At 33.1% G+C, this 26,751-nt stretch overlaps 1 long non-coding RNA gene across 1 annotated transcript; it reads left to right on the top strand.

Annotated features, from left to right (window-relative positions):
- The first annotated feature begins 4,926 nt into the window (after positions 1 to 4,926).
- Positions 4,927 to 7,616, top strand: LOC116403371. Its single transcript, XR_004216123.1, has 2 exons — positions 4,927 to 5,466; positions 7,300 to 7,616. It is a non-coding gene; the product is annotated as an uncharacterized LOC116403371 (long non-coding RNA).
- Positions 7,617 to 26,751: the final 19,135 nt, after the last annotated feature.

The raw sequence follows: 26,751 nt of genomic DNA, 5'->3' as shown, positions 1-26,751 counted from the left end.
TCTGGCGGTTTGAAGAAGATCATGAAACGGAGGACACTAATGGTGTGGAAGTGGAACATCTACACATTTCAGATTACCAAGGTTTTGCACTAATATCCGATTGATTTACTATAGTGATGAAGCTACCAAGCAAGTGATTGATATTTGATTAGTGACAAGACTTGTTGTAATTTCGTTATCCACGACAATACCTTGTACTTAGTTTCTTTGTAAAAATATATTTCCAAGGTTTAGTTTCTATTTTACTTGTATTTATCCCTTTGGGAAAATTCGATACATTTCGTGTACTTAGTTTCTTTGTAAAAATGTTAACTATGTTATTGTTATATATGAAAGTTCTTCTTTATATGTGACTAGCTTTGTGTTAAAATAAAATTATTGAATTACTGGAACAAAAATATAATTGAATTACAATTTTTTTTATAAAAACATTCATAACATACTTGACGGTTTTAAAATGTCATAAACAAGTGCATTCTTGACGGTTTTTAATGCCATAAACAATCAATTTCTTGACGGTTATTAAATGTCACGAACATTTATACTCTTGACGGTTTTAAACTGTCACAAACATTCATACTCTTGACGGTTTTTAACTGTCATGAACATTTGTATATTTGATGTTTGTAAACGTCAACGTTCAATATTCTTGACGTTTCTATCAACCGTCAAGAACTTTGGCTTTCTTGACGCTGGCTTCAACGACGGTTTTAAAACCGTCAAGAATAGTGATTCTTGACAGTTTAAAAACGTCAAGAGAGTCTGTTTTTGTAGTAGTGACGCAAAATCTCCAACCGCCGTCCTTCTTTTTTACTAGAATAACCGGACTGGAAAAGGGGCGTTGATAGTTCCTCGAAGCGTTGCAGGTAATCGCTCACCGACTTTTCTTGTTTGATGGCTAAAAATCGCGCGCAGCTGGTCCCATGTTCTCGACAACGAAACCGATTATACATCCGTTCCTTCAATTCTTTCCATGATCTAAAACACTTTCTATTTTCTGCCCAACAAAACCAGCACAATCCTTTCCCTTCCATACTAACTATCGCAATCTTCAGTTTCTCTTGTCCATTCAGTAAATGCATCTGAAAATAATGCTTCGCCCTGTAAATTCAACCGCCTGGGTCTTCTCCGTTGAAAACCGACATTTTCAGTTTTTTAAATTTTATTCGATCCTGCCCCACCCCTGTTTCCAAGCTTAGAGACGTTTCTCCTTCTTCGTCTCCTTCCATGATGTCGTCTGGTCGAAGCTTCCTCTTGCCGATGCTTACTCTGGTTAGTTCCGACCCCTCTTGATGCCGTTGACATTTCGCACACATCTCGGTTAACATGGCGTGCATTTTTTTCATTGTTTTCTCCACAGTCGGTAATCTCTTAACTTCTTTTTTAATCGCTTCAATCTCTGCTTCCGAAGCGTCCAAACGTTCTTCGATTCTTTTTTGTGTCATTTTCTTCCACCTCCCTAGGATGTCGACTGGCTCTGATACCAATGGCAGGTATTAAGGAACCTGTAGATAATTAAACCAGCAGCAAACACCAACACCCAAATATTCTACACTGTAACTCAACACACAAATATCAAGAGGAACAATTATATAATTTATAACAGTTAACACAAAACATATAGTCGTCAAAATAAGGTTCCAACCAAATAAGAGGGTTGTTTCTCTCTTGATGAAACACAGTTCATCCCAAAATATACCCAATCTTTTCAATACCAACCCTAGCACAAAATACCTGACTATATAGCTCCCTCTTACTACTGCCACGTGGAGCCAGGACCACTGACACCCCTAACTACCATGTTGTCTATCCTGAAATTCCTTTCTTGCCTCTCTGTCTATACCTATGGATGATTGGTGGCATTGCATAAGGTTCCAACCTTATCCATCTACTATAGACCATTTAGGTTATCACTTAAACATGATCCACTTGTATGTCTCCACATACATGTTTAAGCTACAGAAGATAATCTTGGTTGTTAGTTTATTGGTTTTGTGGGTCAATGCAACTAAGTGTCAAATAAAATTAAACACATTATTTTATTAGATAAATAAAATGTTTGTATAGTACATACAATAACAAACTACAAGACCACAAGATTTAAGGCATCGACCCAACATTTTCAACTTTGGTTATTGCCATATTTTTCGAGCTTTCAAATATGAATCCACATTCATATTTTTAATAGTAAAATCATATTTAAACATAAAGCTTTATCTCAAACTGATAACTGATGACCGACAACTATATCGCATATATACATCGATTTCTCTCTCTTACATACTTCTAACAATTTGAGTTATTCCAACATATTGTTCTAAGTTAATTCCATAAGAGCTAGCAGGGGAACCTAATGGACCTATAGATTATGGGCTCCAACGATCAGAGTTTAACTGGCTAAACCCTTTTAGACTAAGTTAATCAACATTTGTTAACTAAAGGGTCATTCCACTAAAGTCTCGTAGTTACACTTCCCACTATAGATATATGTGTGTCCATTTGATATAACCATGATTAGTAAAATAATCCTTCATTGGCTGTTCGTAACCTCGGTTGGGTCAAAATATCCTTTTACCCCTGAGACTACATCTTGCTCCTTAAGTCTCACTAATCCACTATTGAACAATTGGTTTAAGGTTTAACCTATAAATCGAACCCCTCTCAGGAAAATTAGAGGGTGGGGTTCCTTGTCTAAAGCTTGAATTCAGTTCTCAAGGGAACAACCTATCTACTAACTCTAAAGCGGGTAGGAGTGATTTTCGGCTTGCACCCTATGTCCCAAGCTATTCACCCAACCTTACCCTTTTAATGGGAGGCTTATTTAGCCAACGCTGTTGAGTGACCCTCACCTATGCAAATCTAAAGATAATTTTGTATTAACAGAAGTTCATAGTTAGCTTAGGATTAAGATTAAGTTACCTAGGGCATTAATAATCGAAATAGTTAGTTTTATACAGTCAATGGTGTTATAACTTAAAAGTAACTATTTCATGATTCTAGTCTTATGTAAACTTTTTACATAGGATGCCCCCATTTCTATATCTCTACTTGAACAATTTACGATCACATCATTTGTACTAATTACAAAGCGAGTTGCATCCATAGTGTTCCTAGAATAAGACGTCGAACCTTATTCATATACTATAGACTGTTTAGGCTACATACTCGAACTTAATCCATATTTATGTGTTCGCATAAAGTTTAAGTCTACACTAGATAGCCTTGGAACCTTAGTTTATTGAATTCAAGATTATATATATATTTTTTTTGTTTTCAATAACAACTTAATTGAATAAAATATAATTTAAACTACAAACTAGTAGTTTTAGGACGTAAATTTCAACCATATTTATCTTCAAATCTAAATGAGTGCTGCAATTTATACACTTTTGTTTGAAAATATTCTTAAGTTCATTTAATGAGCATATAAATATAAAGTAAAATTAATGAAGCCTGAAAGAAAAAAATCATGTACTATAGGTTGATTTATGTACTATAGGTTGATTTTTGTTAAAAATATTTACTTTCAAAAGATTGATTTAATTATTGATGTTGTGTATTAATCAACTAGGTTGATTTTTGTTAAAAATATTTACTTTCAAAAGATTGATTTAATTATTATTGATGTTGTGTATTAATCAACTCGGCTTGTTTTGTTTTTAGATTCAAATTAGGGAGATTTTAAAAAGGACTAAAGTGAATCAAAATATTTACTAAATTTCATATTATAGACAATGATAGACTTTCATCAATATGTATCGTGTTGATTGACACTAATAAAAGTCTATCAATGTTTATTAGTGTCTATTATTGATAGAATATAAAAATTTGTTTTATTATATATATATTTTTAGTGTTTTTGCTATTTACGATAATTTCTCCTCAAATAAATTATCTCAAATTTTTACTTTTATTTTTAATTTACAAAAAAAATGGAGGATAAGATAAAAAGTAAATCGCATATTTAAGTTTTTAGGTTCCATGTAATAGACTTGGGAGCTGGGGATGAAAATTGATATAATTTTTCATGTTAATGCGTAAATATTTTTTTAAAAAAGAAAAAACTAAAAACTGCTTTTCAAAATTATGTTTCAAACTTTAAATATTGATTTAACATATAATAGCAAAATGAACAAAAATAATATTTTAAAAACTTTAGAGGCATTAAATGATGAATAGTGATAGACCAAGATAGATAACTATCTGTATCACAAAACTGATACATATAATATAATAGACAAATTTTACCTGATATGAAGACAAAATAAGTAGAGAAGTAAGTCCAACCTAAATAACCTGACAACTCGGACTACCTAACTCATATTATATGGGTTGAGTTGGGTTAGTCTCAAATGTGGGTTGGGTTGAGTTGAAAATTTTGATTTTTTCAAATTAGGTTGGGTCTCGGGTTGGGGTTGAAAATTTTGGTTCAACCCAGTCCAACCCGAGATTTGGGTTGGGTTGGGTTCAACCGAATTTTTATGTTTTGAAAATTAACGTGATAAATTATATCAATTTTTAAGTCTTATATATCATTATGTTTTGAAAGACTCTTTTGTTAAACAATTGTTTCACAAATTAAACGATCGTATAGAAAGCAAGTCGATCATGTAAGAAGTAAACGATCGTTTAAATGCTAAACAATCACGTAAGAGGGTAAACGATCGTATAGAAAGTTAAACGATTATATAAAAGGTTGAAATACTGTAAGAAAACTAAATGATCGGGTAGAAGGTTGTAAGATAATTTTTTGACAGATTAAAAAGTGTCAAACACTAATTTTATTTACTTGACATTTTATTTAAATGTCAAGTAATACATTTTTTTTCTCTATTTTCTTAAAACAATAATTTTTTTTCATTTTTTCTCAAATTTTCCATTTACTTCAGTGTTGTGAAAACACACTTTTTCCACATTTTTTCCTCAAATATTTTTTTCTCCAATTTCTAAGATGCCATAATTACTTTTCCGCCAGAGTTCCAAAACCTCATCCCCATCTCCACAAAGTCCCAAAATCCCACCCCCGATTTCAATCCTCTCCATCTTCACGTCCAACGACCGGCCATACATCTCATCGACGGTGAACCACGAAGCTCGAAACAAAGCACGTCCTGGCCACGTCACTACTCCATTTCTCATCAACGACGACTCACAACATTTCAGTCGGCCATACTAATCAGTTTCTCAATATAACGGCGACCACCCACGTCATTTCGGTCAACCACCTACTCAGTTCACAATTTGACGACGATCCACGCACTTCTATTTTTCATGAGGTTCTTATCGTTCCATTTTCGAGGTCAGTGAGTGAAGTGTTTTGGTGTTTGTGGTTTTTCTTCTTCTTTGTTTTATAGCTTATTATGGTGGAGGAGGAGTGGAAAGAGATGGAATGGTTGATGTCAGCATTGATGGCGACCCACGACTATTAATGACCCGCGCTAAATTTTCTTTCTCCTCAACCTCAAGGTTTGTCCAAGTTTTTCCTCCTTTTGTTCTTCGCTTTCTTACCATTTCTATACAACAAATTAATTGAGTCCATGTTTGTGGTTTTGAAAAAGAAACCCCTAATGAAGTGCCTAATTTTCATATTTTGACCTTCGATTCTGTAGATTGAAATTTCTTGGCATCGGTTAAAGTTTGGATCAATTTTTCGTAGTTTGTATATAAATCATATTCATATGTGTTTGTTGAATATTATGTGTTGAGATATCCCACAGGTTTCTTATCTGATTGTTTTTGGCCTTATTGCATAGTTTCATCTTGAACCATTTGGCCAAACTTTCATTTGCTCATATTATTGTTTTAAAAACTCTACCTCTTCTTAATATCTATGAGTTTCCTTGACAATCAAATCCTCATCTCACCATCATCTTGCACTTCTCTTATCCTCCAGGCTCCATCTTCCATCTCCTCTTCTTTCATCTCTTCGTCAAGGCTCTATATTACATTAATCTGATACCATTAATGTGGTTCTAGCTTTTGTTTTTGTTTATTCTTTAGGTGTGCAGTCTGTGAAAGCTGAGATTGATGGTAACAAACTGGCGTTATTTTAATTCTACTAAATCTTTTACTCATATTATAGGTTGTGTTTGTTTTGTGTTTGGAAATTCTTGTGAGTTTAAAACTTCATCTTGGGAATGAATTTAGGCATCACACGGTTTGTAAGGATTGAGTGCATTATAGAAACTAGAACACAATGGCTGTGGTTTATAGAAGTTGAGATTCCACATTTGGAGTTGGCTTCTCTCCAATTTAGTACTTCTCTTAATTGTTATATAAACTATTGAATTCTGATCACAGGTAGAATACAAACAGCTGGACAAATACCTTCCCTTTTTTCATTTATTTGGATAGATTTTGTTAAATCTCACATAATACCTTCTCTTTTGGTTGTAAGTTTACTCTTTTCTTTTGGCCAGGGGATTTGAACCTCTGATTTTTTTATTGAAGATATAAAGTGAAGTTTGTATTTATCGAAATTTTACTTTTATGATGGAGAAATGTGAAACTCTTGTATGTCACATGTGATAGCTCTTTATAATCAATAATACTGGGAACCATAGCTAATTTAGTCTTTTATTTGTGTTGTTATCTAATAGTAACATTGTTTCTTTAAAGGTATCAAACCTGATGACTGATGTTTAGACATTAACCTAGAACTTTTGTTTGAACTTTATTCTTCTTTAATGATCGCTTTTTTCCAACCTTTGGTGAGATTGCTTCTCCAACCTTTAGTGAGATTGCTTATCCAACCTTTAGTGAGTTTAGTACTTAAGCTCTTAAAGTATATGATATTTTGATCTTACTAATGACATAGTTTCAAGTATGTGTTCTAGCATGCCGATTCGAACATAATTTGTAGTCATATATAAGTTAATGACAAACATTTGGACAAGTGTTATTAGATGGAAAAATAATAGAGTACGTGCTACATTAGTTTTCTTCTAAGAGTTTAAGAACTAAAATGGGATTTAAACCATCTCAATCTTTAAAAATGGACAAATTAATTACAAAAACCACACCCATAGTCATATGGTAAAATTAAAAACCTTCAAACTCAAAAATGTTAAAATTTGACTTACATAGTTGTAGAAATTATACACGTTTGTAGGTGTTTTATTGTATAAATTTGTGGGCGTTCAATTTTTATGATGGAAAGTTTGGAAGTGTAATTGCAACTATACCATCATACTTTGGTGGCGGTTATTCCAATTATTTGCACTTAACAAATAGGTTTATGTAGACATTATTGTAAATAATAATAGGTTTATAATGTTGTGAAGTGTGGCTTATATGCAGGATAATTGGCCTTATGTGATGTTTGCTATGGCAGGTGGAATAGTACTAAGTCTTCAAAATCTTTCAACTCACTACAACAAATTTGTAGTTCTAACGCTTTGGTGAGCCAATTTTATCATACTTTGTGGTTTCTCATAATTATTAGGTTTAGATCTCCATTTGTAATTCTTTATAAGATTCGCTTGCTTAATGGAAGTGTTGATTGTTGAAAGACTTGGTAAAATTTTAGATATGAAGACTTTGTTTACTGTTGTTGTATTTTGTGTTGGTTTTGATAGTATCTATAGATCTTTTATTGAAGATGTATGTTTTATGAAGATTTTGTAGATGATAAAATCTTTATTGCTTTTCTGTAGCTAATTTGTTGACCTAGCTAATTTGGATAGTTTCTTTTCCAATGTTCTTGTTTTGCTACCACTATGAAGTGTCTGATTGCTTTTGTTCAAGAATTTGGGTAGCTCCATTCTTAATCTTACTATTGAAAAGAGAGACAACGAGTTCACACCAATTTACGTGGAAACCCGAGTACCGGGAGAAAAACCACGATTGTTTGTGTTGTTATTATTTTCTAATGAATAAAGCAATAGGTACAAGGGAGAATAAATAGAGTACACAATGGAATAAAAAAGGAAAAGATTTAGGAAAATAAGGAATACATTCCCATAATCTTTCCATAATTATTCTAGGATTCTAACAAGGAAAAAGCCTAGAAAAAAAGGAAAGAATTCCAACACTCCCCCTCAAGTTGGGACGTAAATATCAATGAGGCCCAACTTGCTAATGCAGAAGTCGAAGTTTGGTCTGAGAAGCCCTTTGGTAAGAACATCAGCAACCTGTTGACTCGAAGGGATGTACGGAATGCATATGCTCCCACTATCAAGTTTTTATTTGATAAAATGGCGATCAATCTCAACATGTTTAGTTCTATCATGTTGAACAGGGTTGTTAGCAATACTAATAGCGGCTTTATTATCACAGAAAAGCTTCAATGGTGTCTCACATTCCTGATGAAGATCTGTCAAAACTTTCTGAAGCCAAATTTCCTCACATATTCCTAAACTCATAGCTCTATATTCAGCCTCAGCGCTGCTCCTGGCCACAACACTTTGCTTCTTACTCCTCCAAGTTACAAGATTGCCCCAAACAAAGGTACAATAACCAGAGGTAGATTTTCTGTCAACAACAGATCCTGCCCAATCCGAGTCAGTGTATGCCTCAATGGTCTTTCTGTCTGTTTTTCTAAACATCAGCCCTTTACCAGGTGTTGATTTTAAGTATCTCAAGATTCTGTTGACAGCTTTCATGTGTTCCTCATTAGGGGTCTGCATAAACTGGCTGACAACACTCACAGCAAAGGAAATATCAGGACGAGTATGAGATAAGTAAATTAATTTACCCACGAGGCGTTAACCCTGGAAAGTCAAAAAATGGGTAAGGCGCGAAGAGAACATATTAGATGATTTATCTAATATAAGGGTCGAGGAGGAAACGACGAGTGCAGTACACCACTCGCGGCGCTACAAACACATAAGGCATAGGGTAGGGAAAGTCTTAGTGGGTCATAAAGAAACGAGCTAAGTAACGAGCTTGGAAGTTCCGTCGCACCTATCAGGACAAGTGAGAATTTTTAGATGACTTACAAGCCACAAAACAAGAGCAACTTAATACAAAGAAGAATGAAGAAAAAGCTGCACACGAAGAGTTGGTTAAGAATGAAGAAATAAGGATTAGGAAGGATGAAGATCATAGGCAGAGAGAACATGCACACAAAGCAAGCATTATGGCAGAAAAGAAGAAAAAAGATAAAGCAAAAGAGGAAGATGAATGCCCCAGCCAATCATCGCATCAAAAAGGAAAAATGTTATGGCTTTGGATAAAGCGAAAGGCAAGCTAGCGAAGATACAAGCTATACAACAGAGAAAACGTGATACGATCGCTGATCTACACTAGAAAATAAATTGGGTAGCAACAACAAACAAAATAGCAGAGAATAGGAAATTGACTGTCTTGACATTATAGTGGAAAAGCTCTCTCACAAAATTGAACGAATGAGTCCTGTAGAACCAGCCAGGCGAGTTGAGGATCCAAGTTTGGTACGTACTCAAGGGCCCAAAAAAAAAAAAAAACTAAAGCAGGATCATCTAAACAAATAGAAGGAAGAAAAGAATAAAGATGGGAACACAAGATCTTGAGAAGATTATCATATGCTATGGTAGAAGAGGAAAATGTCCCATTCATTGAGGACATTAATGAGTTATACGACTTATCGAATGACTCAGATGCGTATCATGGCCAGCGAATTATAGAGAACCCAATGTGAAGTGATGTAAAAAAGGTGATCCAATTGATTTCATGGCCAAGATTTGAATGGACAAATTACCCCATCCTTCACCAACCTTTAATCACACAACATCCCAATGCCCTGAACACGTTCCTTCATAAAAAACTTCGTTGTCGCCTAATCAAGTGAATAAAGAACCAAGCATAAGTAATTTAGCGCTTGACCTTAATGAGCTACCTGATCCTCAGACACACAAAAATACCCTAGACAACCGGGTGAGCAAGCATGTGAAGTCGTTCCGATAGTTGTATCTGATCTACCTCTCTCCACCAGAACGCCAATGTCTCAAAATATAGTGCCAGATGACAATAGAAGCACAAACCCTACAATAGAGGAAGGTGGTAGAAACACAACAGTATCGGGAGAAGAAAGACATTGTGAACCCGCCAAGACTGATGAGGAGATTAGCGCGACAGAAATTCTGCGAATGAGAGACATGCTTCATGAAATATCGAAAGAAAATGAGAAAATAAAAAGAGCAAATGACCAACCTAAACAATCAGCTAGGAGAAATGGTCACAAAGGTAAATCAGTTATCATATGTAATGTCACATATTCACCACTTACTGGTAGCACATTCTAACCAGCCCCACCAAATCGCGAAGCGACGTGATAAGCAATTCACCACGCATATGGAATATATATGTGCAACATTTATGCAGCGAATCTCGCAGCCGAACATTGCACCAGACTTAGTGGCTCCCATTCCTCCTCTCTATGTTTCAAACTCCCCTCGATGCAACAAAATTTCTCCCGATCTTAAAATGGAAAATTTGGGAAGTACTGTTACTTTGAATCATCACCTACTTGAACTTTTATTTGTAACTAGCACTATTCAGTAGAATTGCACCGTTCTTTATGCAAACTAAATCTTTCTTTGACGCAATACGAGTGAACATGACGCTTGTATCATTTTATAATTATTTTATTATGATTGTTCTGCGTGCAAATAACCTTCATGATGCAACACATCTCACACCACACTCGCTCAAGGTTAGAATTTAATTGCTTCTTTGGTAAAGCGCGTAAGTAAATATTTTCTACAATCTCTAGGCGGGCAAGTTTTATCTCAACCTCCTTTTGCTAATCTTTCAAAACTCATCTTATGATCCATATTTTTGCAATGAGGACATTGGTACCGCTAAAGTTGGGGGTGTACTAAATCTGCATTTAATGTTATGTTCAACAAAAAAAAAAATATATATATATAATAATAATAATAATAATAAAAATAAATAAATAAGAAAAGTGAGACTTCTATATCATAGCCTCCCATGCAAGTAAATAAGAAGCAAAACTTCATCAAATTGTGGGAGTAGTTATTAAGCGGCGACAAGAGTTATAGTTGAGGAGAGAAATGAACTCATAGAGTCCTATGATTTCCCACTCAACACCAATAGTAAGTACGTTGCACTCTACGCCTACCGCATAAAAAAAAAAATAACATGGAAGATAAAGTTTCTTTTGAAACAAACAAGAGTAGTTTGAGACCAAAATTGTCGTGTTCGAAAATAGGAAATATTTTCAAGTGCATAGTAAACAAAGGAAAAGTGCTAACACATGAGAGTTGCGGGAAGACATTCTGAACGGATTAGCATAGGTATATAAAGAATTTTGAAATGCTGCATTATTTTAAATTTGGAGGTGTGATAACATGAAGAAATACAAGTTATTACAGCCTCTTAAGTAAAATAATAAATACTCATTGCATAAAAATAGTAGATTGTAGAAAGAAAAAGTCCAAATTTAGTTAAAATGCAAAAGCGTTCCACAAATGAACTCTATTCACGATTTGACAAAGTGTTAACATGTTTTATCGTAGGATGTTAGGTAGCAAAGAGCAAGCTTATCACACAGAGTAATTACCCTAACGAGCAGTGGCGAGAAATAGATGTTGAGCGGCAAAGCGATATCAACAGACAAAAGGAAGTGGCAGGAACTCTGAGAAAGGACAAGTAAACTAGGCTACGCAGTAGAGTGACAACATTTCAGAGTATTAATGGAGCACCGACAATTCGACATCATTTGTGTTCTATATATAAACCAATACACCCTTATTCAATGGGTGTGCCGAAATTGGTTGGACAAGCAAGTTGTGTAGACTCTCTTTCTATTATACACCAAGTGAGAGCCTGATCATAAGATGAAGAAGAACTCCATCACTCCACTATTCTCCCCTTCCTAGTTTGCCAATACTTCGATCCACAAAAATGGTTTATCAAACTTGAAGGCATAACAACTTGTTTATGTTTTCAAGCAGTAGACTTTTATTGTACTGTTTGGTGATAAAAAATTTATTGTCGATGAACTCAAATTGTTATGTTCAACAATCATGCATTTTTACTGTCACTTCTATCATTCTTTTATCTTTTCAACCATTTCCATAAGTAAACAATTAGTAAAACAATGCGCCTGATATGAAGAAACTCATAGTGCATTTAATAATACTTTTGTTCAGTTTAAAGTAGTTAGTTTACTCCTGACTTTTGATAAGAAGATAAAAGATAGAAGTAGACTTTTTACTCACTTTGAACTAGACAAGAGGTGAAGTGAATATAGCAAAGTATTCATATCGTGAAATCACCCTTAACATTCAACTATGAGAAGAAGTTGTGTGTGGTAAAACACGCCAATAGGTATGAACCTAAATCAAGGGTAGGTTATTATTATTCCATGCGTTATGAGTGTGAGAAAGAGGACATTTAACTGGTGTATTTACATTCCGAAAGGAGAGTAAGTATGGGATGCACTGAGAGGTGACAACCTTAATAATCGGTTAAACTGCTTATATCACATCAAAGTATCAAACCATCAGCTAGTCACTATGTTATTTAATTTAAGTTTCTTTGTTATCTCGCCAAAAAGGAGAAATCTACTATCCATATCACAACCCCTTGAACACCTTGCACTGTCAAGTACCATAGTGTAAATAGTTAGGAAAATTAATATTCTCTATGCTACCTACTATGATTTACTACTTACTGTACGATTCCGCGTGAGTTATGAAAACAAAAAGAGATAAGGAACATTTCTTTGTGTTCGATCCTGGATCATCTATGTAAACCTATTGTCCGCTTGCACTTGGGCGAACTGTAGGAAAATTTGTATTCAATAAGGACTTAAGTATTATACAATAAAGAGGTACATAGTGAGCATTTCGCATGCTATGATCATGACCTATGACTCATTGCCTAGATTCAAAACATGTTATACAGAGAATTACGGTGAACACAATATGTGCGATGACCGGATTCAGTGATGTATTCCACATGCGACAAATACACACGAAATCAGTAAGTCCAAATTTATCCAAACCATTGACATCAAAAGAACCTCCTAAAACCCCACAGTTAAATAGGATAACTAAAAGATTGAATACAACATTGGTTGAGAGAGTGATATGCTTACTATCTTAGTCACATTTGCCATAGTCATTTTAGGGAAAAGCATTAAATATGGTTGTACGTATTTTGAATTTCACATCATGTGGTCCATTGGATCAGAAGTTTCGAACAAAATATGGTCAGGTAATGATATAACTTATCAACCACTTATGTGTCTTTGGTAAAGGTATTGTTCATGTACCTAAAGATGAGAGATCAAAGCTTGATGCAAAATCTAAACCATGTGTGTTCCTTGGCTATGGCCAAGATGAGTTCGATTATAGATTATATGATCTAGTTAAGAAAAATCTCATAAAAAGTCATGATGTATTTGTTGAAGACCAAACAATAGCAGACATTGAGAAAATAGATGAACCAAAGTCTAAGCATAGTGATAATCTGATTTATTAGAGTTTAACTTATTTGACACAACCTTTAGTAGAAATAGAAGATAGAACATGAGGTTTAAAATTAACAGTCTTTTATATACAGATGAAAGTTCTGAATAGGTTAGAACATAAGATAGTGTTCAAGAACAGTTAGTAGAAAAAGTTGTTCCTACAAATGTTTCACTCAAGAGATTGATCTATTAGATATCGTCGTTCGTCAACAAGATACTCGCCTAATGAGTATTTTCTATTGACTGATGGGGGAGAACCTGAGAGTTATGAAGAGGCTATAAAGGATGAACACAAAAGAGAGTGGAACAATGTAATGAAAGATGAGATGGAGTCTTTACATACAAACTACACTTTTGAGTTTGTTGTTAAGTTGCCCAAAGAAAAAATACATTGAAAAATAAGTGGGTTTACAGAATTAATCATGAAGAACATACCTCAAAACCACGTTACAAAGCGAGATTTGTTGTCTCAATCAGAAGAAAGGTATCGAATTTGATGAAATTTTTCCTCATGTTGTCAAGATGTCCTCCATACGAGTCGTTCTGGGTTTGGCAACCAGTCTTAACTTAGAGGTTGAACAGATGGATGTTAAGACTGCTCTTCTTCATGGGAATTTAGATGAAGAAATCTATATGGAATAGTCAGAGGGTTTTGAGCAGAAAGGCAAAGAGCATCTGATGTGTAGATTGAATAAAAGTCTTTATGGGTTGAAACAAGCATTGAGATAGTGGTACAAGAAGTTTGATTCAGTGATGGAGAGCAAAGCTACAAAGAAACTACTTCTGATCATAGTGTTTTTGTCCAAAAATTTTCTGATAATGATTTTATTATATTATTACTCTATGTTAATGATATTTTGTTTGGCATGAAGGATTTGAGACCAACAAAGAAAGTTCTTGGAATTCGAATAGTTTGAGACAGAGCTTGTAAGAAGTTATACATGTCACATGAGCAATACATAGAGAAAGTAATCGAACGTTTCAAGATGAGTCAAACAAAATCAATTAGTTCTCCTTTACTTAGTCACTTCAAAATGAGCTGTAAATAGAGCCCTTCTACAGATAAAGAGAAGGAAGATATGAGTAAGATCTCGTATGCTTCAGCGTTGGAAGCTTAATGTATGCCATGGTATGTACTAGACTTGATATTGCTCATGTTGTTGGTGTTGTTAGTCGTTTTATGCTTCAACAGTCAAGTGCATGATGAGATATTTGAGAGGTACTTTCAGTTTGAAGCTCACATTTGGGATTGAAAACAAGTACTTGCTAGGTATACTGATTCAGATATGGTAGGGGACTTGGACAACAGAAAGTCTACTTCTGGTTACTTTATGACATTTGTAGGTGGTGCAGTGTCTTGGCAGTCAAGGTTGTAGAAATGTGTTGAACTTTCTACAACTAAAGCAGAGTATATTGCAATAACAAAAGCATGTAAAGAAATGTTGTGGATGAAGCACTTTATATAGGAGCTTGGCTTCAAGCAACAACGATATGTGATATACTGTGATAATCAGAGTGCTATTCACCTTGGTAAGAATGCTACATTTCATTCTAGAACAAAGCATATTGATGTGAGATACCATTGCCTTCAAGATGCTTGAAATGATTAATTGTTTAAGCTTGAGAAGATACATACTGATCATAATGGATCCGATATGTTGACAAAGAATCTACCAAGAGCAAAGCTTGAGTTTTGTGGTTTCACAGTGGGAATGACAAGTTCCTCCTCCAAGTGAAATAGGGAGAGATTTGATGGACTTTATTTCACTTGTGAAGCCCATCCCATTTCTTTTAGGTTGATTTTTTATTATGCAATTAACTAATGGGCAGTGTGTTGACGACAATGCAGTGGTTGAAAAAATAGAAAAGAAAATTTTGTGCAGATTTGTTCTTCAGTCATTTGGGGATCGATTCCTGGTTCAATCGAGCTGACATTTTTACAGTGTATTTTTGGCACGAGGGACTTCATTCTCAACGGTTGATATTTCGTTTGGAGCTATCTACAGTAAGATTCTAATGGATAGTTGGCTACCATATATTGTGAGATCTTTACATTTTTTCTTCATTGTTATTGCCATTTGTTACCCGAATTATTATTCTTGAGATATTTTCCTCTAGTTGTGACTAGGGAGAACTGTGTTGTACCCATTAAAGATTATAGTGGAGATTTTGATTTCGGTCCGTAGTTTTTTATTCCTCACATTGAGAGGGTTTTTCCACGTTAATTTTATTGTGTCCATACTTTAATTATTATTGTTATTATTGTTGATTAATATTGTAAGAGGTTCACATAATAGTGGGATAATTGATCCAAGTGAGATGTGTTTATCCCAACATTTACATCCCTACAAAATAGTATAAAGATAGAGTGAACCGAGGAGGCAAAATATAAAATTTATTGGAAGTAATATTTAATTTATAATAAAAAAAAAGAAATCTAATAATATCTCTAAAATTTCGGTTTTAATAAGTATTATTTATCAACATGTAATTCTTATGGTAAATTATTTTTGTGGTCCTCTACTAATAGCTTATTTTAATCCCTTGGTTTTAAAATGGTACCATCAAATCCCATAGGTTTAAGAAATAATTCAAATATGTTATTTGTAGACATTAATTTTAGCTAGTTGTTGGATAATAATTAGTGCTTCCACAATTTCATAATATTTCAAGATTTATGTGATTAAAGCATTTATGATGATTCTAACAAAAAGAAAAATGAAGATAATTAGAGGGAAAAAAAACCAGCATTTATTTTGAAGTTACAAACATGATTTAGTGATGATTGGTAGAAGACTTTTTCTAATTATTCCTTTCTAATCTCAACTGAGTTGTTAATTAGGTTTCAAGGCCAAATTCTTCCTCTCTTACCTAAATCTTCCCACTCATTCAAGCTCTCTCCCCATTTTGAATTTATTCATTGGGTTGAAAATCACCCATTGATATATATGTCATTTGCAGAACATCTACTATAGTTTCAAAATATTTTTTTTTTAACTTTCATATATTTCTATTTTCTTTCTTTCAAAATTAATTTGGATTAGAGGAAAGACAAGCCACACTTTGAATTTTCTATTAGCATATAAAATTAGGGGGAAAAAAGTGATTGAGAATTCAAACCTGTATTATTTATTTATTTACTTTAAATTAAGCATGAGATGAACTTTTAAACCTATAAAAGTGGTATTAATATCTAATTTTGTAAAACACACATTTTAAAAATGAAATTATTTTTAGAAACATTCTCATCCCATTTGACAGCTCTCTATTCCATGAGTTGAAAATTTTGCCCTTAAAAAAAGGCAAGTGAAGTTAGGAGATTAATTATTTGAAATAATACACATTATATGTTCATATATAGCATCATTATTTCTGGTCCATATTAGGCATTTAATAAACTATGTTATAAAGAAACACTGAGCCTGAGGAACTCTACAATGCATACTATTTGCTTCAGTCTCCTAAAATTTTACCTTTCAATTAGTTTGAGCTATTAAATGTATTAGTTGTACATTGAAAAGGAATTGCAGAGGTGATTTGATGATCAATCAGTTGTACATAAGAGGATGAGTATCATCCTCAAATAATTAAGTTAACTATTTATGCTGATCTGTTTTTAAACCAAATTGGTTTTAGATAAGGAATAAAAGCCAAACCTTGAATGATTGCAAAAACGAAGTTAACTTGATAAACAAATAATCAAGTTATAAGTAAAAGACATTCTAGGGTGCTGATTTCACTACACTTCAATTGGTAATAATTAGATTAATCATGGAATTTTGCATTAATGATGTGCCTAAGTCTTGAAACTAAGATTCAGATTATTTTCTTTCAAAAATAATCTTTTCTCATGCACTCTTAAATGATAACTAACCTACTCAAATTAAATTAAGACTCGTGGCATTAAATATCATCATCAACAACTTTTACTATTTTTTTTAATTATTATATTTGCATGAAAGGTTAATAGCAATTGAATGCTATAAGAATAATTGAAGGCAGATGAATAAGAACTAATCACAATAGCATTCAAAAGCATAAAATTTTACAACATCCATCAAAATTACTAATTACTTACCTAAATTCATAATTAAATCAATCAACACTCTATAACTAAAGAGTTTAACCACATGACTTTCAATTACACATTTCCATACAATTTTGAAAACATAAAGTTAAAATAAATTGAATTTTGAAATCTCAACAAGTGTTGAATATGTTCCAAATATATAGAGAATCAAAACTAGAAAAGCAAAATTACCAAATTTTCAAATTAGAAAAGCAAGCATCACAAGGTTCCTGTCTTCGTGTCGCAGTGCAGGGTTCCACACCGATGTGATTGGCCCTCTAATCAAATGAATTGAAGCGCATTGATGTTCGCTAACTGCTCAAAGTAATGTAACATAACTTCAACCAACCGTGATTAGAATAAGAAATGAAATGGAAGTTGGAATGAGTATATATAAGAGGTTTATGTTCATGATCATAACCTTTAAGGTCTCCATGTCTCCACTTTGCTTACTTAGGGTTGCTTAGGTTATCTTGATCATAAGTAGCTAGAAAGTGATACAATAATGCATATTAATAGAAAGGGTAATTATAATTTGATAGTCATTTTATAAATAATAATTAAGGATATAACAACGTTTAAAAAAATTTGCAAATATAGAAAAATTATCGCTGATAGACTTCTATTGCTGATAGACTCGTATGATCTATCAGTGATAAACCAATATTTACAACATGATCTATCGGTGATAGACTTCTACCATTGATAGAATTTTTCAAATTTGGCCATATTTGGAATTTTTTTTAAATGTTGCTATATACTTAATTATTTTGAATCTAATTGCTAAATTTGAAACTATCCCTAATAGAAAATGTAAGAAAAAAATGGATTAATAAAGGTTTAGCTCTGCACCGGGGTGATGGTGAAGCCTCCTCTTCTTATATAAGATGCTTCACCAACGGAGTGACTATCCAAGGATGATTCTTTGGGAATTTGGGTAGTGGATTGTTACACCCCCTTTCAGACCACCTCCTCTATTAGTCCAAGAGATGGTATGAAACCAACAGATATTGTTTTCTACTCAACAATACCAGTTGAATAACTCTAAAGCAAAATAACACAACTCTAAAGAAAGAAGTATTAAAACAACTTAAGCGCAACCCATGTTATAACAACCATTAAGATAGCCTTAATTAAACAGAGAATAGTTTCTCTTAGTTACAAAATGCAGCTCCCTCTTCTCACAACTCAATATTAACTATACCCTTAAGCATATTTAGAAGACTATATGTAAACATAAGTACAAAACAACTTAACATTATACCGAAGAAAAGACAAGACCCTCTAACAAAGTGACAACAACATGTCAAACTCTCAGAACACGATCTCTACCTAGAAAGTGGAAAAACAATTTTAAAAGAGTGACCTGAAAAGCTCTGGAGTGACTAGGTTTTAAAACAAGCGTTTTATAAAACGTTTAAGCCATAAGCTCAACAAATATCTTAATAATTCAAAACGTTTAAGCCATAAGCTCATCAAACACTAGTTTTTTCTCGTGTATAACACAAGAATCAAATCCTCATGAGATGGCAAAGCTACATGAATACTAAATCCAAATCTTAGCCATGATAGCAGAGTTAGATCAATACTATCGAATCAACCTCAGAGATGGGCATCCCCAACTCACTCTAAAAAATAGGCCCATCATTTCAAATCCTCAAAGATAGGTGTCCCTACCTCAAAATTCCTTTGGGCATAATGTCCTACCTCTTAGGGTCATATTAATAACAAGATACCTCGGTATAGATTAATTAAACATGCTTTAAATCCCAAACTTTTAAAAACGATAACTCAACATGTTTAAAAACTTCTTGCACTTTACAAACTCATAAATTCAGAATTCATTTGTAATTCCTCTTGTTAGCCTAGAAATACATCTCACCAAATACATGCTTATAAAAAAGTTTAAAATACCTCACATGCTTCTGAAATAACTCGTAAATCAGATTAAACTCAACCATGCTAAAACTTTTGGCTAGCAAATACATACATAAATCTTTATTTGAAATTCATTGTTCAGTCATAGATAAGAGCTAAGTTCTTAGCCTACAAGGGTCGTTTGGTAACGTTTTTGTTCCCTGTTTTCTGTTTCTTTTCTTTTAAAACAAGAAAAATGAATGTGTTTGATAACTGTTTCTATTTCTTGTTTCTTGAGAAAAGAAAGAGAATCAAAAAATGTGTTTGCCAACTGTTTTTTTTTCCTGTTTTTCTTATTTATGTTTTCTTAGTACGTTCCATTGCTCAAATTCGTCTGGCAATATCATCCCTCACAAATAACACATTCCTTAGCCAATTTCTAAATATTTCAATTGCTCGTCTTGATGGCTAGAATCAATATAAAAACCAAAAGTAAAACTTAATTTTTTATTGACTCATTCAAACGATCGACTTTTTTACTTGTGGATTCATGATTAGCACAAAAACTTACTTCCGAGAAGTATTATGCATGTTGATTTTTCAAAATTCTATTTATAATTCAAATTCATTCCATATAATCTTTTTTAAATTCTCTATTCATTATCTATTCTTAGAATTTTTTCTTAAAAAGTAGGAAGATCCCATATTGAAATAAGAGTAAATGATCTCAATCTTCTTCTTGACTGAATACTCTTGAACCAAAATGCAACCATGGTCAAAAGAATTCCATTTGTACAAATGAAAAATTAACCCATTTTGATCTCCATTTAGTTTAACAATTCTAGATATTGTAGAAGGACAAAAAATAAATAAAGAAAGAAAGAGAAAAGAAAAGAAAAGAGAAAAGAGAGAAATAAAAAAAAGAAAGAGAGTTGGATTGCTACTTCTAACCATTTGCTCTACTTAATAGAAGTGGTTTAAGGTATTACCACTTCCTTCTCTTTTCTGAAAACCCATAAAACATAGTAAGTTTCTTTCTCCATACTAATAAATGTTGTGATCAAATTAACTTAAAAGTCTCATCATTTTTTAATACGAAATAACACCACAGTAAATAAAAAAGTAGCACATATTGATAAGAAACTCATGGACATTGAATATAAGAATCATGTTAACCAACAAGACTCAAAGAACACAACCTCAACAGCCCCAAAACCAATTTGATTTCAACCCCTAAGATAGGTTAGATACAAATTGCTTAGATCATCTAACAAACCAAGGATTGGACAAAGTGTTGAAACTTCCATCCATCCTCGATCTTCAAAGCACTCCACAAGCAAGACAGATCAATCCTCACTTGAATGGTCCAAATATTCATACATTCTATCGCAAGAACATACAAGAATAAAAATTCTACATTCTAGAATTTTCAAATTTCATTCGTACCAAATTCTTTTTTTTTTTTAAATGTGAAAATTACAACCCTATTTATACTAATTAAAATATGAAATGAAAGAACACAACATTTAATTTTATGCCCTTTCAACTATCATAATAGATGAAACACGTAAATACAAAATTTCTTTTTAGTTTTATGATTTTTGGGATACTCAAGTAGTTCTTCAGCTTCCCATCATTGCATCTCTTCAACTTTTCATTTGATTTAATATTGATTTCTTGATTCATATCATTCACCTCTTCTTCAAGAAGATTTGTCCTCAAATCTAAAAGATCTCTTTCAAATGTAGCTTTCGGCAGTCATCTTCTTTGTACTTGAATTCATGAACATCAAAGTTCAACATGAAATCTCTCCAATTACAATATTTTTTTTACAGATTCATCGAAGGAAATTGAATTAGAAGACCTTGAAGAAAACAAATTTTTAGATTCTAAATCTAAAACATTGAAGCAGACGAAATTCTAAAATTAGGACGAAAAGAGATACTATTTTTTAGATTTTATATAGTTGTGAGAATGTGACAAGATAACTTGAAAAAAATGAAAATCAAGAAAATAAGAGAAGAACACATAGCAATAGCATAAAGATATACTCGATCTAGAGCCAAAAGCTCTAATAGCAAATGATCTGAAACCTCTGAGCATTGGATCTAAGAACCATGCTAAACAACAAGACTCAAAGAACACAACCCTAACAACCCCAAAACCAATTTGATTGCAACCCCTAAGATAAGCTAGATTCAATTACTTAGGTGGTCTAAGGAACCAAGGATCGGACAAAGTTGGAAACTTCCATTGATCCTCGACCTTCAAAGTACGCTACAAGCAAGATAGATCAATTCTCACTTGAATGCTCCAAATATTCGTGCATTCTATCACAAAGAACACACATGAACAAAATACTACATTCTAGAATTTTCAAATTTCATTCATCCGTAATTCTTCTTCGATTTGGCCTTGAAAGGCATATTGTAACGACCCAACTTTTTACCTAAGTCGAGGTCATTAAATTTTGACAAAAGACCTTGCTTGATACAAAATGAAAGATAAGGCATTTAAAAAAAATATACAATCGAGGAAAAACAACTTTAAGTCACGCCTGCTTTCAAATATTCAAAACTAAAAAAATACTCTTTATAAAAAAAAACAGAAAAGAAAGTTCGTAAGCTAAGTTTCAACACGGTGTTTTAAACATAAAAAACATAAAGCGGAAGCAAAATAACATGTTTCCCATGGCAATCACGCTTCCTTACTGCCCCTCGTCGGTTTGCCACCTTTGTTACCTTTGCCGGAAAAATTAAACATAAAGGGGTGAGTACAAAAATACTCAGTAAGAGACCAACTACCGGTCCCGTTAGGGGAAAATAAATTGTTGACGTCCTATTGGGATACCCTGCACAGTCACAGTCTTGTGATCCTGTAGGATACACTATCAATCTAATGCCCCGAGGGACGTACATTTCAGTCTAGTATTTTGCAGAAACACATATCAGTCTAATGCTCCCAAAGGATGCATAATAATTGGTGATCCCGTAGGACACCTACAAGGCACACCTCCCAATAAAAGCTAACAATCTTCCCCTCAGTCCATTCTAAACGTCTTAACAGTTATTCATGGTACAGTCCAGTTACCTCAATATATAATCCTTCCGATTAACTAACAGTAAACCTTTCTCACTTTAACCCAATGTTCGTTAGTAACAACACATCAGTTAACCAAACTATGTGGTTATAACACCCCTCAGTTCACCAATACACAACCATACTTTAGTATAACCTACACCCATTCTAAACGACAATCACAAGTTCACATCCACATCTCACACAAATACAATCTATAATTGTCGCCCTGTCTACATCTGTAACGACCCAACTTTTCTAGGTAAGTCGAGGTCATTAATTTTTGACAAAAGACTTTGGTTGATACAAAATGAAATGTAAGCCAATTGAAAAACAACTTTAAGTCAGGCCTGATTTTCAAATATTCAAAAACTTAAAAATAATACTATTTACAAATAAAAGTTTGTAAACTAAGTTTCAATACAACGTCTTTAAACCTTAAAAGAAACAATAAGCGGAAGCAAAATAACAAATTTCCTATGGCAATCACGCTTCCTTCCTGCCCCTCGCCGGTTTGCCACCTTTGTTACCTTTGCCTGAAAATTAAACATAAGAAGGGTGAGTATAAAATACCCAGTAAGAGACCCTCTACTGGTCCCGTCAGAGGAAAAATAAATTGTTAACATTCTATTTGGACACCCTGTACAGTCGCAGTCTTGTAATCCCGTAGGATGCACATTTCAGTCTAACGCCTCGAGGGACGTACATTTCAGTCTAGTGTTCTGCAGAAACACATATCAATCTAATGCTCCCGAAGGTGCATAATAAATTGGTGATCCCGTGGGACACCTACAAGGCACACATCCCAATAAAAGCTAACAATTTTTCCCCTCAATCCATTCGAACCATCTTTCAGTTACTTCAAAACATAAAGTTCTTTTACTCAACGTTCTAACAGTCAACTTATTTCACTTTAGTCAAATGTCTGTCAATAACATACTAATACGTCAGTCAATCAAACTATACAGTCATAACACCCCTCAGTTCATCAGCACACAGTCATACTTTAGTGTAATGTACACCCAGTCTAAACGACAATCACAAGTTCACATCCACATCTCATACAAACACAACCTACGATTTTCGTCCTGTCTACATCCACACCCATATATATATTCCAAGACAATCACAATATGCATTCAACATTAAGTCTACTTCAGTCCATATGTATATATATATTTTCAGTCAATCCACAGTATACATTCAACACCGAATCTACATCCATACGTGTATATATATATATATCATCTCAACATCTTTACTCAGTCAGAGATAATCATACCACTAGTAGAAAAATAGTCTACTATGACAGTTGTATATATCCCAAATTGAAAGGAGAAAATAAAAAATTGTAACAAAAGCTAAAAAACCACGTTTTTTGTGGGAAAAGACGAAATTTTTAGGATTTTACTTTCCGCAACAGTTATTTGGTGTCATAAAAGATACAAAAAATATTTTATTTAATTTATTAAAATAAAATTTATTTTAAGTAAAAATTTTATTAAAAACAGATTTTTTCCTAATTCTAAAAACATTAAATAATTTATTTATTAAAATAAAACATCTCCAAAACTTTTTCTCTACCTCCTCCTCTTCTTCTTCTTCTCTTCTTCTTCTTCTTCTCTTCTTCTTCTCTTCTTCTTCTCTTCTTCTTCTCTGTGGAAGATCCACACGTCGCCCCTCTTCGATTTTTCCTCCCTTCCGCTAACCATCTCTCTCCCTCTCTCACGTACGCCGCAAAAGACTATACTTTTGGTCAACAACGCGCAAAATCCCTCTCTTTCTCTCCTTCAGCCGATGCAACCACCCAACACCCCTTGCACCGCTGAACTCACTGGTGAATCTCAACCATTATTTCTATTGTTTGTATTTATACAGTATATTAACTTCAAATGCTTCCATTTTACCTACAATGTGATATATTGATGGTTCTTTTTATGAAAAACACCCCTCATAGTTTTGCTTTTATATGAGATATGTGTTTGTTTTTTCTACCATCCTATTCAATATTGTTGTTTACAATCATTTTTCTAATTTGAATCTACATTTTTTCTTTATGGTTGGCTATGTGATGAAACATTTTGGTAGCTTACAATGTATTTGATGAAATGCCTCAATGAAGCTTTTTGGTAGCTTACAATGTGTTTGATGAAATGCCTCAATGAAGCATTTGGTTGATTTTTTATTGATATTTGTTCGTTCGAATTAGGAAATCAAGGTCAAGGGAGATGTCATGGCTATGGGCTGAAGCTTTGAGAAAAAGAGAATGAAAAATGAAATGTGAGATTTTAAACTTTGATAGTGTGTAGGGTCTTTTTGTTTGTCTATGCATTTTCCAAATGAATTTTAGTACTTTTGATTTTTCTATTGATATTTTGTTTATGGTTGCTATTGAGTTGCTTTGATTGAAGGATAGAGGAAAGTGATTATTGATAATTATAGGTATGTTCTCTCTCCCTTTCTTACAATAAGGATAGTAGCAACAAAAATTACTACATGTTCTATATTGAAAGGAAAAACAAAAAAATGATGGTGAATTAAGATTTATTTTGTATGGTAGAATTTTATTTGCCACTTACCGTGCTAGATCTTTCCAAGAGGAGTAAATTTGAAAATGTCGAAATACACCCTCTGCTTGAAACATAAACCGCGATGTATGTTATACACATTGAAAATGTATGAATGTGTATGTTGAAACTTAAGCCTATACACTTTCCAAGAGAATTTATGTATGTTATCTATTTGGTTTTTGGCTTTAAGTTTTTGAAACTTAAGCCTATACACTTTTTTTACCTCTACTTTTTATCAACGTTTTTAAACTATATTTTCTTCCTATGACTACCTTATGACATTTTGAATAATTGATTGAATTGAGGATTAGCATAAAGTTCTCTTACTTCAAGGACGTTGTCGTTATTTGTTCAAGTAAGTAGTGTCTACCTCCCTACCAAAATACATATTCAACTATTGTGGTTTAAAGTATATTTTGTATAATTCTAGTCTCGTTGAAAGTGTTTTAGTCTAATTAGTATGGTATATTAGTAGTATATCAACGTTTGCTTGAATTAATATCATCCAAAATCTCCATAGTAGTTCTTTCCTTACTTTGAAAGATCTTGTTGTTCCTTTCTAACAATAGTGTTGGAAATTCGGGGGGAGGCGGGATTAAGGGCTTTATGAGAGTTATCAACTCAACTTTGTCAAATTGTCATGTAAATGGAGTACGATTTAATCATTGAACATTTTTTCATACTTAGGGCTTGAAGAATCCTCGAGAGAGTGACAATGCTTGTTGAATTTTTATGAAAATGCAACATTGAAAAGGTATTACTTATGAGTATTTATGTTCAATCTTGTTTTGTTGTGATCAATTGAGATGCATAATATGCACTAGAAATTTGTTAAAGTGCTAGACTTATATGTTTTTTTATAGGGTTGGAAAGGCTCCAAGGTACGTTTTTAACTATTGAATTACAATGAAAATTGTTTGGACTTGTTAGTTCAAAGTTTAAATTGAGTTTGGCTTGTGAAACTCAAAGATTTCATTTGTATACTGATTATATATGTTGGTGTGGAATAGTTTATCTTGCATGTACCTAACAAAATGATTATGTTTGCTTGATTATATTTCTATTTGTCAATTTTCTTAAAGGTTTTGAGTGAACTCAAGTTTATGGTAGATTGGGGTACATTAAAGTTTATTGAACTTATTTTTCATTGTCCCATTACATAATGTCCTATATAAGGTGTGTATATATATATCTTGTTATATTTTTTTAATTTTTCTTAAAGTTTATAAACCATGGAAAGTGTGGGAATTACTTGTGAGAACATGATTATATATTTCATGGTTGACATTTTGCAATTGACATTTTGCACGTACAAATGAACACCATCATTTCTATTCATGAAAAATATTCAAGAGTGGTTGTATATATATTGGTTTGATGTGCCCTAAACCTCAACCCTATCTAGTGTTTTATGCACACATACACACACACTTGAACTATCTGTATTTGTCTATTTTTGTTTCCATGAATAATGAGAAGCCAATACAAACAGATGAATTCTCTGTTTGGTTCTCTTTCTCTATCTCGATGTTGGGAAAAAGCTAAATATTTGAGGCATTGATTTCAGGAATTGGTGCAAGGGTTTGATCAAGAGGCTGCTGCAGTTGTTGTGGCAAGATTAACTTCATAAAAAATGGAGATTGAAGTATTCTTAAATGCTTATATCCCTAAAAATGCTTATATCACTTATATTTATTCGTTTACGTCACCAATAATTCTCTTCAACATTTTACATTCACATTACTACATGGTAG

This window comes from Cucumis sativus, chromosome 4 (genome assembly GCF_000004075.3).
Source record: "Cucumis sativus cultivar 9930 chromosome 4, Cucumber_9930_V3, whole genome shotgun sequence".
Taxonomy (NCBI): Eukaryota; Viridiplantae; Streptophyta; class Magnoliopsida; order Cucurbitales; family Cucurbitaceae; genus Cucumis; species Cucumis sativus.
This window is presented reverse-complemented; position numbering and strand designations above follow the sequence as displayed.